Below are 7,811 nucleotides of genomic sequence, written 5' to 3' on the forward strand. Positions count from 1 at the left end.
AAAAAGAAGAAGAAAGTGGGAGGCCTCACCTTACCTGACTTCAGAACCTATTATACAGCCACAGTAGTCAAAACAGCCTGGTATTGGTACAACAACAGACACATAGACCAATGGAACAGAATTGAGAACCCAGACATAGATCCATCCACGTATGAGCAGCTGATATTTGACAAAGGACCAGTGTCAATTAACTGGGGAAAAGACAGCCTTTTTAACAAATGGTGCTGGCATAACTGGATATCCATTTGCAAAAAAATGAAACAGGACCCATACCTCACACCATGCACAAAAACTAACTCCAAGTGGATCAAAGACCTAAACATAAAGACTAAAACGATAAAGATCATGGAAGAAAAAATTGGGACAACCCTAGGAGCCCTAATACAAGGTATAAACAGAATACAAAACATTACAAAAAATGATGAAGAGAAACCCGATAACTGGGAGCTCCTAAAAATCAAACACCTATGCTCATCTAAAGACTTCACCAAAAGAGTAAAAAGACCACCTACAGATTGGGAAAGAATTTTCAGCTATGACATCTCCGACCAGCGCCTGATCTCTAAAATCTACATGATTCTGTCAAAACTCAACCACAAAAAGACAAACAACCCAATCAAGAAGTGGGCAAAGGATATGAACACACATTTCTCTAAAGAAGATATTCAGGCAGCCAACAGATACATGAGAAAATGCTCTCGATCATTAGCCATTAGAGAAATGCAAATTAAAACTACGATGAGATTCCATCTCACACCAGCAAGGCTGGCATTAATCCAAAAAACACAAAATAATAAATGTTGGAGAGGCTGCGGAGAGATTGGAACTCTCATACACTGCTGGTGGGAATGTAAAATGGTACAACCACTTTGGAAATCTATCTGGCGTTATCTTAAACAGTTAGAAATAGAACTACCATACAACCCAGAAATCCCACTCCTCGGAATATACCCTAGAGATACAGGAGCCTTCATACAAACAGATATATGCACACCCATGTTTATTGCAGCTCTGTTTACAATAGCAAAAAGTTGGAAGCAACCAAGGTGTCCATCAACGGATGAATGGTTAAATAAATTGTGGTATATTCACACAATGGAATACTACGCATCGATAAAGAACAGTGACGAATCTCTGAAACATTTCATAACATGGAGGAACCTGGAAGGCATTATGCTGAGCGAAATTAGTCAGAGGCAAAAGGACAAATATTGTATAAGACCACTATTATAAGATCTTGAGAAACAGTAAACCTGAGAAGAACACATACTTTTGTGGTTACGAGGGGGGGAGGGAGGGAGGGTGGGAGAGGGTTTTTTTATTGATTAATCAGTAGATAAGAACTGCTTTAGGTGAAGGGAAAGACAACACTCAATACATGGAAGGTCAGCTCAATTGGACTGGACCAAAAGCAAAGAAGTTTCCGGGATAAAATGAATGCTTCAAAGGTCAGCGGAGCAAGCGCGGGGGTCTGGGGAGCATGGTTTGCGGGGACTTCTAAGTCAATTGGCAAAATAATTCTATTATGAAATCATTCTGCATCCCACTTTGAAATGTGGCGTCTGGGGTCTTAAATGCTAACAAGCAGCCATCTAAGATGCAGCAATTGGTCTCAACCCACCTGGAGCAAAGAAAAATGAAGAACACCAAGCCCACATGACAACTAAGAGCCCAAGAGACAGAAAGGGCCGCATGAACCAGAGACCTACATCATCCTGAGACCAGAAGAACTAGTTGGTGCCCGGCCACAATTGATGACTGCCCTGACAGGGAGCTCAGCAGAGGACCCCTGAGGGAGCAGGAGATCAGTGGGATGCAGACCCCAAATTCTCATAAGAAGACCAAACTTAATGGTCTGACTGAGACTGGAGGAATCCCGGCGGCCATGCTCCCCAGACCTTCAGTTGACACAGGACAGGAACCATCCCCGAAGACAACTCATCAGAAATGAAAGGGACTGGTCAGCGGGTGGGAGAGAGATGCTGATGCAGAGTGAGCTAATTATATCAGGTGGACACTTGAGATTGTGTTGGCAACTCTTGTCTGGAGGGGGGATGGGAGGATAGAGAGAGAGGGAAGCCGGCAAAATTGTCAAGAAAGGAGAGACTGAAAGGGCTGACTCAAGACGGGGAGAGTAAGTGGGAGTAGGGAGTGAGATGTATGTAAACTTATATGTGACAGACTGATTGGATTTGTAAACGTTCACTTGAAGCTTAATAAAAGTTATTATAAAAAAAAAGTGGTGCATTGAATTCTGCTACTACTATTGTGGAGCTATATATTTCTCTTTTCAATACTGTTAGAGTTTGTTTTATGTATTTTGAAGCCCTGTCATTGGGTGCATAAATATTTATTATGGCTATGTCTTCCTGGTGTGTTGACCCTTTAATGATTACATAGTTTCCGTCCTTAGGCTTTGTAGTGGATTTTGCTTTAAAGTCTATTTTGCCAGAGATTAATATTGACACTAGCATTCTTTTTTGATTGTTGTTTACTTGATTTTTTTTTCCATCCTTTCAGTTTTAGTTTGTGACTTTAAGTCTAAGGTGTGTCTCTTGTAGGCAGCATATAAATGGATCGTGTTTTTTTATTCATTCTGCCACCCTCCGTCTCTTTATTGTTGCATTTAGTCCATTTACATTTGGTGTAATTATTGATAGGTATGAGTTTAGTTTAGTGCTGTCATTTTGATGTTTTCTTCTTTTTTTTGTAGTGTTGACAGCTTCCTTGTTCCACTTAATTTTCTGTGCTGAGTTGTTTTTCTTTATCTGTTTTCTTTTCCTCTTTTTCATTGTTGTTGATTTTGTATTTGCTGATTCTTTACGTTTTTCTTTTTTATTTTGATGTGTAGGTTTGTGAGTTTCCTTTGTGGTTACTTAAAATTTACCTTTATTTTTCTAAGTTTCAACTAATCTTTTATTTCTTTTTTAAAAATTTATTATTTTTTTTTAATTGAACTTTAGATGAAGATTTACAGAACAAACTAGTTTCTCATCAAACAATTAGTACACACATTGTTGTATGATAGTGGTTAACAATCCCACTACATGTCAACACTCTTCCTTCTCAACCCTGAATTCCCTGTTACCAGCTTTCCTGTTCCCTTGTGTCTTCCAGTCCCTGCCCCAGGGCTGGTGCGCCCCTTTAGTCTTGTTTTGTTCCATGGGCCTGTTCAATCTTTGGCTGATGGTTGAATCTCAGTAGTGACTTAATTACTGAGCTGAAAGGGTGTCCAGGGGCCATAATCTCAGGGTTTCTCCAGTCTCTGTCAGGCCAGCAAGTCTGGTCTTTCTTTCTGAGTTGGAATTTTGTTCCTCATTTTTCTCTAGCTTTGTCTGGGACCCACTATTGTGATCCCTGTCAGAGCAGTCAGTGGTGGTAGCCAGGCACCATCTCATTGTACTGGACTCACTCTGGTGGAAGCTGTATTAGATGTAGTCCATTAGTCCTTTGGACTAATCTTTCCCTTGTGTCTTTAGTTTTCTTCATTCTTCCTTGCTCCCGAAGGAATGAGACCAGTGGAGTATCCTAAATGGGTGCTCACAGGCTTTTAAGACCCCAGATGCTACTCACCAAAGTAGAATGTAGAGCATTTTCTTTATAAACTCTGTTATGCCAATTCAGCTAGATGTTTCCTGAGACTATGGTCCCCGCAGCCTTCAGCCCAGCAATTCAGTCCCTCAGGGAGTTTAGATGTGTCTACGGAACTACCATGGCCTTGCCTTGCACAGGTCATGCTGGCTTCCCCAGTGTTTTGTACTGTCTTACCTTTCACCAAAGTTACTGCTTATCTTTTGTCTCTTAAGTGTTTTTCCATCCCCACCACTCCCCTCCCTCGTAACCATCATATATTGTTTCTTTTTGTGTGTAAACCTTTTCATGAGTTTTTATACTAGTGGTGTTATACAATATTTGTCCTTTTGTAATTGATTTATTTCACTCAGCATAATGTCCTGTGCTGAGTTCCTTTTGTTTGTGGGTTTCTTTTGTTTTTGTAGATTTTGTTTTTATTGAGACTTTATGTTTTTCTTTATTTTGATGAGTGGGTTTGTTAACTTTCCTTGTGGTTACCTCGAGATTTACCCTTATCTTCCTAGGTTTGAACCAGTCTATTCTTACTTGGTATCACCTTGCCTTCCTCTCCATTAGAAAGTTCTATACCTATACCATTTATCCCCTCCTTTATTTTTCTGATGTTGTTGTCATTTACAGATTAACCTCTCTGGTTTCCTGTTGCAATTGTCTTGGTTTTGGATAGTCCTTGAGAGTTCATTTCATGGTTTAGTATCTGGCTGATACAATCCCGCATCCTAGATTCAGGCCGTGGTCAGATGTTGTTTGTTCTCAGACCAAAGGACTCCCTTTAATAATTCTGATAAGTTTGGTTTTTACGTATTCCCTTAATTTCTGTTTATCTGGAAATGTCCTAATTTCACCATCATATTTGAATGAATGTTTTGCAGGATATATTATTCTTGGTTGAAAAGTTTTTCTTTCAAGGTTTTATATATGTCATTCCATTGCCTCCTTGCCTGCATGGCTTCTGCTGAATAATCAGAGTTTAGTCTTATTATTTCTCCTCTGTATGTGACTTTTTGTTTTTCTCGAGCTGCTCACAGGATTTTTTCTTTGTCTTTGGTTTTAACGAGTGTGATTATGATATGCCTTGGTGTTTTTCTTTTGGAGTCTATGGGGTTCATTGAGTTTCTTGGATGGTCAGCTTTTCATCATTCATGATATTAGGGAAGTTTTCTGTCAGCAATTCTTCAATGATCCTCTCTGTGTTTTCTGTTTTCTCTCTCTGTTCTGGAACTCTGGTCACTCACAAAGTTTTGCTTTCAATTGTATCCCACATAATTCTTACGGTTTCTTCATTTGTCTTTGATCTTTTTTCTGATTTTTCCTCAGAGTTGTAGCCAAGTGTTTGTCTTCAATTTCACTGATTATGTCTTCCATCATTTCAAACCTGCTCTTCAGCCCGTCTACGACACTGTCCATTTCTGAAATCTTGTTGTTTATCTTTTGGATTTCTAATTGTTGCTTTTGTATGATTTCTAGTTGTGAATTTATTTTGGCATTTTGTTCCTATATTAATTTCCTGAATTGTTCCATTTTTTTGTCTGTATTTTCCACAAATTTGTCTACCTTTTCCAAAAATTTGTCTATTTTTTCCTCATTTTTGTCTGCTCTCTTCTTCAACTCTTGTATTGCTCTGAATAGTATAGAGATTTGAATTCCCTGTCAGGTAGTTCTAGTGCCTTTTCTTCTACTGGAAAGTCATCTGGTGTCTTATTTTGGACACCTACTGGAACCATCCTGTTTTTTAAATATGTTTTGATATTTTCTGCTGTCTTTGGGGCAGTCAGTAGTTACTTTCTTCATTTCTTGATTGTAGGTTTGTTTGTCCCACTTTTTTGTTTTATTTGGTTATGTCTGAGCAGCTGGGCTGTGCATTCTTTGTTGTTTGTTCATCTGTAGTCACAAAACTTTTCACCTCCTTGTCCAATGGGCAGGGACAGTCATTCAGCTATGGTGCAGCAGGGAAAATCCTGCTGAAGGGGAGGGTCTGGGATAGGTTGTTTGTGGCATGTAGTAGGGCCAACAGGGCAGGCCAGGAATCAGTGCTGGTCAGGTTCCAGTAGGCCCTGCCTGTGCTGCTCGGGGGTGTGATGTTCAGTGTACATGCAGGTAGGCAGGAAAGGGGGGAGGTTGTGATGTGTCGAGCTAATAGTGGTGTGGGAGAGAGGAGAGAAAAACAGGAGCCAAAAAGAAACAAGCACACAAAGAGAAAAAAAATTTACTAAGGGAGCTTGCCATTGGAGTGGAGAGATGAGAAACGAGAAATGGAGAAAAGCGAAAAGAAAAAAAAGGCGGGGGGGAACAACTTGACAAAAATTTGGAAAAGAAAAGCCCCCAGAAGTCCTGCAGTCCCACTGGTGGGGCTACTAAGACCAGGTAAGTGACTCCCAGGCTGTATGGTATAGCCTGGCTAGAGGTGGGTAAAGATGTCACAAAGGAGACAGTAAAAGAAGATTAAGTGTAGAGAGATGAGAACTGAGAAATGAAGATGGACAGAAAGGGAAAAAGAGAGAGAAAAGAAAAAAAGAAATGCCCCCAGGGATCCTACCTATGTGGCTGCACGGATTGGGGGAGCGGCTCCTAAGCCGTACAGTGCAGCCCAGCTAGAAGGGGCTCCCAAGCTGCGAAAAGAAAAAGAAAACAAACAAACAAAACAGAACAAAGCAAAACAAGGGGGGAAAAAAAAAGCCCCAGGGATCCCACCAGCGCCGTGTTGCGGGGTGGGGGAGTGGTTCCCCAGTCAAGCATGGCTTCACAGCCTTTCAAGAAGAAGCGCAAGGAGCCAGGTGTTCCAGAGATAAACAGAAAAAAGATTGAAGTTGTCAAAGTTTTCATTCATTTGGATCCACAATCATCACCCATGGAAGCAGCAGTCAAGAAATCAAATGGCTGATTGCATTGGACAAATCTGATGCAAAGATACCTTTAACGTGTTGAAAAGCAAAGATGTCACTTTAAGGACTAAGGCTCGCCTGACCCAAGCCGTAGTCTTTTCAATTGCCTCATATGCATGTGAAAGCTGGACAATGAATAAGGAAGCCCAAAGAAGAATCGATGCCTTTGAATTATGGTGTTGGCGAAGAATATTGAATATACCGTGGACTGCCAGAAAAACCAATATATCTGCCTTGGAAGAAGTATGGCCAGACTCCTAATTAGAAGCAAGGATGGCGAGACTTCATCTCACATACTTAGGACATGTTATCAGGACGGACCACTCCCTGGAGAAGGACATCATGCTTGGTAAAGTAGGTCAGCAAAAAAAGAGGAAGACCCTTAACGAGATGGATTGACACGGTGGCTGCAACAATTGGCTCAAGCATAACGATGATAGTGAGGATGGTGCAGGACCGGACAGTGTTTTGTTCTGTCGTACAGAGGGTCACTATGAATTAGAGTCGACTCGATGGCAGCCAACAACAACTACATGTTTCACTTTGTTAGAATACAGAGTGACTATACTATTGGCATTCCTACCAGCAACATGTGAGTTTCTGTTGTTTTGCATCCTCACTGACACTTGGTATTGTCAGTTTAAAAACATTTTAGCCAATCTAATATTTGTGAGTTGTACCTTATTATGCTTCTAATTTACATGTCCCTAATTTTTTTTTTTTAATGGTGGCATAGTGGTTAAGCGCTACAGCTGCTAACCAGAGGGTCAGCAGTTCAAATCCGCCAGACGCTCCTTGGAAACTCTGTGGGGCAGTTCTACTCTGTCCCATAGGGTCACTCTGAGTTGGAATCGACTTGATGGCACTGGGTTTGGTTTTTTTGGTTAATGACTAATATAAGTCAGAATGGACTTGACAGCCACAGGTTTGGTTGGAATGCCTAACAGAAGCCGTGGTGGTGGACCATTCCAAAAGACTTAAATCAACTCTAAGTTTAAAATCTCATCTTCTGAATCATTTAAATCAAATATGGGTGAGGCTTCAGGCATATTCTATCCTGGGTCAAAATGCCTTTTCATCTGTGAGCCTGTGAAATCTAGACTACAAGTTGTCTGCTTCCAAAGTAAATTATTCCTCTTCAGAGTGTCCCACATAGGTCTTAGGCTTTCTTCATTTTTTTTCATTCTTTTTTCTGATTGTTCCTCAAACAAGTTGACATTAAGGGATTTGTCCTCTATTTTGCGAATTCTTTCTTCTGTGGTTTCTATTTTTATATCCTTGAGTTATCGGTTTTTTTTTTTTTTTTTTGGCTGACCTTCTGGATTTCTAGTTGCGATT

The sequence above is a fragment of the Loxodonta africana genome, chromosome 12 (genome assembly GCF_030014295.1).
Source record: "Loxodonta africana isolate mLoxAfr1 chromosome 12, mLoxAfr1.hap2, whole genome shotgun sequence".
NCBI lineage: Eukaryota > Metazoa > Chordata > Mammalia > Proboscidea > Elephantidae > Loxodonta > Loxodonta africana.